The following is a 7,500-nucleotide window of genomic DNA, read 5'->3' on the forward strand; positions in this document are numbered from 1 at the left end:
CGCCCGCGAGTCGGCGCTCGTTTGCATGTATTAGCTCTGGATTTGCCACAGTTATCCAAGTAACGGTGGAGCGATCAAAGGAACCATAACTGATTTAATGAGCCGTTCGCAGTTTCACTGTACTGGCCATTCGTACTTAGACATGCATGGCTTAATCTTGAAAACAAGCATATGCTACTGGCAGGATCAACCAGAGTGCGTCTGCCGCCGGGGGGGCGCTGCTGGTGGCGGTGCGGCCCTGGTCCGGGACGAGGCTGTGGCTACAGCCGGGCCCGGGGGGCCGCGCGACACTCGTATACGTTCGGACGGGCTGACGAGCGGGTGTCGTGAAACGATGTTTCGCGCGGAGCCCTAGCACGCGTGGCGTCGGGCTCCGCGACGGTCGGACGTCTGGGTGTGGCTCGAGACGGAAGCTCGACCTCGGTTCGTCTTGGTTCTGCCGCCAAAAGGTTCACGCCGAGGCATGGTTTCGCAAGAGGGCCCCGCGAGTGCCAGCCGTGGATCCCGCCTCACTCGTAACTCGTATCGGATTCGTCCGGCCTCACTTTCGTTCGCACATCGGACAGTTATACGTGTGCTTTAGTAGCTTCCGTTCCCTCTTAGTGAGGCCGTCCGTACGTACCGCCCCAGCTCTTTCTGAGGCGGGTATCCACTCGGCTCGGGGGGGCCCAACGTTTGCCTAGTATCCTCGGCGCTGGAGCTTGACCCGCAAAGCCGGAGGAGCCGCACGCCCGAACACCGGCTTGCGCCGGCCGACGTGGGCCCTCCGAGGCGGGTCTCGTGTGCCAATCGCTCAGTTGGGGAACCGGCAGGCCCGTGGGCCGACGCCGGCTCACCCGGGGGTGAAGGGTGCTTCGATGGAGGCCCCCTGTCAGCCTCCGCGGAAGTCCGGCTTCAATACTTTAAAGTTTGAAAAACTTAGACATTTTTCGAGAACCGGAGCTTAGAGGGGTACATGCAAAAGCCAGGGCCGCGGGAAGCGCCCTAAATACTTCAATACTTTAAAATTTGAAAAACTTAGAAATTTTTCGAGAACCGGCATCTTCCCTCGGTAATTGCGAGATGCGAGGCCGCCCCTAGCCTCTGCTCTGTCGGACTCAATGGTCACGGGTGGCCGCTGATTAGCCCTGGTGCTCACCTCTCAAAATTGCGAGTCCCTAATATAATTCTGGCTGTCGGCTGGAGAAGGGGGTATAAAATCGGCACTTGAGGGAACGCCGGGCCCTCAAGTTCGGGGCCCTCTAGCGGATTTTTGAGGTACTGCACTCCCATTGGAAATGCATTGGCCATAGGAATACATGGGCGCTCCGTCCACTACAATGTAATTCCCTCACAATATCTGCCCCCGCGTGGCCGCGCGATGCTACTGCTGCCCCGTTGGGAATGAATGGGCCTTTCGGAGGCCATAAATACAGCGCCGCTGCATGGATTTTGGCGGTACTGCGGCTGTCGTTGAAAATACATGGACCCGTCTGAATGAATGGGCCTTTCGGATTCCATAAACCCAGCGCCGCTGCATGGATTTTGGCGGTACTGCGGCTGTCGCTGAAAATACATGGACCCGTCTGAATGAATGGGCCTTTCGGAGGCCATAAACTCAGCGCCGCTGCATGGATTTTGGCGGTACTGCGGCTGTCGCTGAAAATACATGGACCCGTCTGAATGAATGGACAAAATATAAATCAGACACTACAGAACACAAGCATAATCCAAGATTACAAAATCATCTCAGCCTTTAAAAGAAACAAAAACCTGAAAGACTACTTAGTAAAAAGTAAATTACCAGAAATCAACATAACACAAACGCAGGGCCCCACATTCTACAAACAAGCCACCACAGTTAGGAACACCGTCACCCACACAAACTACCTAATTAAACAAACAATCACACCTGCTACGGAAAACTGAAAATACATGGACCCGTCTGAATGTATGGGCCTTTCGGAGGCCATAAACTCAGCCAGCGCCGGGCCAGTGTTTGGGGTATTGTGCCCGCCACTAGTGGCTGAATACATAATAATAATAATAATAATAATAATTCCCTTGTATTGTCATTCTGTGTAACAATGTACACAGAACGAAATGTCGATTGCACTGGGCTAGTGTTGAGGGAACGTCGGGCCCTCAAGTTCGGTGGCTTGGAGCGGATTTTTGAGGTACTGCACTCCCATTGGAAATGCATGGGCGCTCCGTCCACTACCATGTAATTCCCTCACAATATCTGCCCCTGCGTGGCCGCGGGATGCTACTGCAGCCCCGTTGGTAATGAATGGGCCTTTCGGAGGCCATAAATACAGCGCCGCTGCATGGATTTTGGCGGTACTGCTGCTGTCGCTGAAAATACATGGACCCGTCTGAATGAATGGGCCTTTCGGAGGCCATAAACTCAGCGCCTCTGCATGGATTTTGGCGGTACTGCGGCTGTCGCTGAAAATACATGGACCCGTCTGAATGAATGGGCCTTTCGGAGGCCATAAATCCAGCGCCGCTGCATGGATTTTGGCGGTACTGCGGCTGTCGCTGAAAATACATGGACCCGTCTGAATGAATGGACAAAATATAAATCAGACACTACAGAACACAAGCATAATCCAAGATTACAAAATCATCTCAGCCTTTAAAAGAAACAAAAACCTGAAAGACTACTTAGTAAAAAGTAAATTACCAGAAATCAACATAACACAAACGCAGGGCCCCACATTCTACAAACAAGCCACCACAGTTAGGAACACCGTCACCCACACAAACTACCTAATTAAACAAACAATCACACCTGCTACGGAAAACTGAAAATACATGGACCCGTCTGAATGTATGGGCCTTTCGGAGGCCATAAACTCAGCCAGCGCCGGGCCAGTGTTTGGGGTATTGTGCCCGCCACTAGTGGCTGAATACATAATAATAATAATAATAATAATAATTCCCTTGTATTGTCATTCTGTGTAACAATGTACACAGAACGAAATGTCGATTGCACTGGGCTAGTGTTGAGGGAACGTCGGGCCCTCAAGTTCGGTGGCTTGGAGCGGATTTTTGAGGTACTGCACTCCCATTGGAAATGCATGGGCGCTCCGTCCACTACAATGTAATTCCCTCACAATATCTGCCCCCGCGTGGCCGCGCGATGCTACTGCTGCCCCGTTGGGAATGAATGGGCCTTTCGGAGGCCATAAATACAGCGCCGCTGCATGGATTTTGGCGGTACTGCGGCTGTCGTTGAAAATACATGGACCCGTCTGAATGAATGGGCCTTTCGGATTCCATAAACCCAGCGCCGCTGCATGGATTTTGGCGGTACTGCGGCTGTCGCTGAAAATACATGGACCCGTCTGAATGAATGGGCCTTTCGGAGGCCATAAACTCAGCGCCGCTGCATGGATTTTGGCGGTACTGCGGCTGTCGCTGAAAATACATGGACCCGTCTGAATGAATGGACAAAATATAAATCAGACACTACAGAACACAAGCATAATCCAAGATTACAAAATCATCTCAGCCTTTAAAAGAAACAAAAACCTGAAAGACTACTTAGTAAAAAGTAAATTACCAGAAATCAACATAACACAAACGCAGGGCCCCACATTCTACAAACAAGCCACCACAGTTAGGAACACCGTCACCAACACAAACTACCTAATTAAACAAACAATCACACCTGCTACGGAAAACTGAAAATACATGGACCCGTCTGAATGTATGGGCCTTTCGGAGGCCATAAACTCAGCCAGCGCCGGGCCAGTGTTTGGGGTATTGTGCCCGCCACTAGTGGCTGAATACATAATAATAATAATAATAATAATAATTCCCTTGTATTGTCATTCTGTGTAACAATGTACACAGAACGAAATGTCGATTGCACTGGGCTAGTGTTGAGGGAACGTCGGGCCCTCAAGTTCGGTGGCTTGGAGCGGATTTTTGAGGTACTGCACTCCCATTGGAAATGCATGGGCGCTCCGTCCACTACCATGTAATTCCCTCACAATATCTGCCCCTGCGTGGCCGCGGGATGCTACTGCAGCCCCGTTGGTAATGAATGGGCCTTTCGGAGGCCATAAATACAGCGCCGCTGCATGGATTTTGGCGGTACTGCTGCTGTCGCTGAAAATACATGGACCCGTCTGAATGAATGGGCCTTTCGGAGGCCATAAACTCAGCGCCTCTGCATGGATTTTGGCGGTACTGCGGCTGTCGCTGAAAATACATGGACCCGTCTGAATGAATGGGCCTTTCGGAGGCCATAAATCCAGCGCCGCTGCATGGATTTTGGCGGTACTGCGGCTGTCGCTGAAAATACATGGACCCGTCTGAATGAATGGACAAAATATAAATCAGACACTACAGAACACAAGCATAATCCAAGATTACAAAATCATCTCAGCCTTTAAAAGAAACAAAAACCTGAAAGACTACTTAGTAAAAAGTAAATTACCAGAAATCAACATAACACAAACGCAGGGCCCCACATTCTACAAACAAGCCACCACAGTTAGGAACACCGTCACCAACACAAACTACCTAATTAAACAAACAATCACACCTGCTACGGAAAACTGAAAATACATGGACCCGTCTGAATGTATGGGCCTTTCAGAGGCCATAAACTCAGCCAGCGCCGGGCCAGTGTTTGGGGTATTGTGCCCGCCACTAGTGGCTGAATACATAACAATAATAATAATAATAATAATTCCCTTGTATTGTCATTCTGTGTAACAATGTACACAGAACGAAATGTCGATTGCACTGGGCTAGTGTTGAGGGAACGTCGGGCCCTCAAGTTCGGTGGCTTGGAGCGGATTTTTGAGGTACTGCACTCCCATTGGAAATGCATGGGCGCTCCGTCCACTACCATGTAATTCCCTCACAATATCTGCCCCTGCGTGGCCGCGGGATGCTACTGCAGCCCCGTTGGTAATGAATGGGCCTTTCGGAGGCCATAAATACAGCGCCGCTGCATGGATTTTGGCGGTACTGCTGCTGTCGCTGAAAATACATGGACCCGTCTGAATGAATGGGCCTTTCGGAGGCCATAAACTCAGCGCCTCTGCATGGATTTTGGCGGTACTGCGGCTGTCGCTGAAAATACATGGACCCGTCTGAATGAATGGGCCTTTCGGAGGCCATAAATCCAGCGCCGCTGCATGGATTTTGGCGGTACTGCGGCTGTCGCTGAAAATACATGGACCCGTCTGAATGAATGGACAAAATATAAATCAGACACTACAGAACACAAGCATAATCCAAGATTACAAAATCATCTCAGCCTTTAAAAGAAACAAAAACCTGAAAGACTACTTAGTAAAAAGTAAATTACCAGAAATCAACATAACACAAACGCAGGGCCCCACATTCTACAAACAAGCCACCACAGTTAGGAACACCGTCACCAACACAAACTACCTAATTAAACAAACAATCACACCTGCTACGGAAAACTGAAAATACATGGACCCGTCTGAATGTATGGGCCTTTCAGAGGCCATAAACTCAGCCAGCGCCGGGCCAGTGTTTGGGGTATTGTGCCCGCCACTAGTGGCTGAATACATAACAATAATAATAATAATAATAATTCCCTTGTATTGTCATTCTGTGTAACAATGTACACAGAACGAAATGTCGATTGCACTGGGCTAGTGTTGAGGGAACGTCGGGCCCTCAAGTTCGGTGGCTTGGAGCGGATTTTTGAGGTACTGCACTCCCATTGGAAATGCATGGGCGCTCCGTCCACTACCATGTAATTCCCTCACAATATCTGCCCCTGCGTGGCCGCGGGATGCTACTGCAGCCCCGTTGGTAATGAATGGGCCTTTCGGAGGCCATAAATACAGCGCCGCTGCATGGATTTTGGCGGTACTGCTGCTGTCGCTGAAAATACATGGACCCGTCTGAATGAATGGGCCTTTCGGAGGCCATAAACTCAGCGCCTCTGCATGGATTTTGGCGGTACTGCGGCTGTCGCTGAAAATACATGGACCCGTCTGAATGAATGGGCCTTTCGGAGGCCATAAATCCAGCGCCGCTGCATGGATTTTGGCGGTACTGCTGCTGTCGTTGAAAATACATGGACCCGTCTGAATGTATGGGCCTTTCGGAGGCCATATACTCAGCGCCGGGCCGGTGTTTGGGGAATCGTGCCCGCCACTAGTGGCTGAATCCCGGGCTAGTGTTGGGGGACTTGTGCCCGCCAATAGTGGCTGAATCCCGGGCTAGTGTTGGGGGACTTGTGCCCGCCAATAGTGGCTGAAATCCGCGCCGGTGTTTGGGGAAATGTGCGCGTATTATCGGGCCGGTGTTTGGGGAATTGCGCGCGTATTATCGGGCCGGTGTTTGGGGAATCGTGCCCGCCACTAGTGGCTGAATCCCGGGCTAGTGTTGGGGGACTTGTGCCCGCCAATAGTGGCTGAAATCCGCGCCGGTGTTTGGGGAATTGTGCGCGTATTATCGGGCCGGTGTTTGGGGATATGCGCGCGTATTATCGGACCGGTGTTTGGGGAATCGTGCCCGCCACTAGTGGCTGAATCCCGGGCTAGTGTTGGGGGACTTGTGCCCGCCAATAGTGGCTGAAATCCGCGCCGGTGTTTGGGGAATTGTGCGCGTATTATCGGGCCGGTGTTTGGGGATATGCGCGCGTATTATCGGACCGGTGTTTGGGGAATTGTGCGCGTATTATCGGGCCGGTGTTTGGGGATTTGCGCGCGTATTATCGGGCCGGTGTTTGGGGAATTGCGCGCGTATTATCGGGCCGGTGTTTGGGGAATTGTGCGCGTATTATCGGGCCGGTGTTTGGGGATATGCGCGCGTATTATCGGGCCGGTGTTTGGGGAATCGTGCCCGCCACTAGTGGCTGAATCCCGGGCTAGTGTTGGGGGACTTGTGCCCGCCAATAGTGGCTGAAATCCGCGCCGGTGTTTGGGGAATTGCGCGCGTATTATCGGGCCGGTGTTTGGGGAATTGTGCGCGTATTATCGGGCCGGTGTTTGGGGATTTGCGCGCGTATTATCGGGCCGGTGTTTGGGGAATTGTGCCCGCCACTAGTGGCTGAGAACTTGGCTAGTGTTTGGGGACTTGTGCCCGCCACTAGTGGCTGAAATCCGGGCCGGTGTTTGGGGAATTGTGCGCGTATTATCGGGCCGGTGTTTGGGGATATGCGCGCGTATTATCGGACCGGTGTTTGGGGAATTGCGCGCGTATTATCGGGCCGGTGTTTGGGGAATTGTGCGCGTATTATCGGGCCGGTGTTTGGGGATATGCGCGCGTATTATCGGACCGGTGTTTGGGGAATCGTGCCCGCCACTAGTGGCTGAATCCCGGGCTAGTGTTGGGGGACTTGTGCCCGCCAATAGTGGCTGAAATCCGCGCCGGTGTTTGGGGAATTGTGCGCGTATTATCGGGCCGGTGTTTGGGGATATGCGCGCGTATTATCGGACCGGTGTTTGGGGAATTGCGCGCGTATTATCGGGCCGGTGTTTGGGGAATCGTGCCCGCCACTAGTGGCTGAATCCC

At 51.9% G+C, this 7,500-nt stretch overlaps 1 non-coding gene across 1 annotated transcript in view; it reads right to left on the reverse strand.

The window, feature by feature from the left end:
- Window positions 1-197, reverse strand: part of LOC148345652 (18S ribosomal RNA) — a 1,987-nt gene extending 1,790 nt beyond the window's left edge. Inside the window, exon 1 of the ribosomal RNA XR_015848554.1 lies at window positions 1-197. This exon is cut by the window's left edge and continues 1,790 nt beyond it. This is a non-coding gene — a ribosomal RNA (18S ribosomal RNA).
- Window positions 198-7,500: the final 7,303 nt, after the last annotated feature.

This window comes from Urocampus carinirostris, unplaced genomic scaffold (assembly GCF_059441175.1).
Source record: "Urocampus carinirostris isolate Australia breed hairy pipefish unplaced genomic scaffold, RoL_Ucar_1.0 HiC_scaffold_36, whole genome shotgun sequence".
Taxonomy (NCBI): Eukaryota; Metazoa; Chordata; class Actinopteri; order Syngnathiformes; family Syngnathidae; genus Urocampus; species Urocampus carinirostris.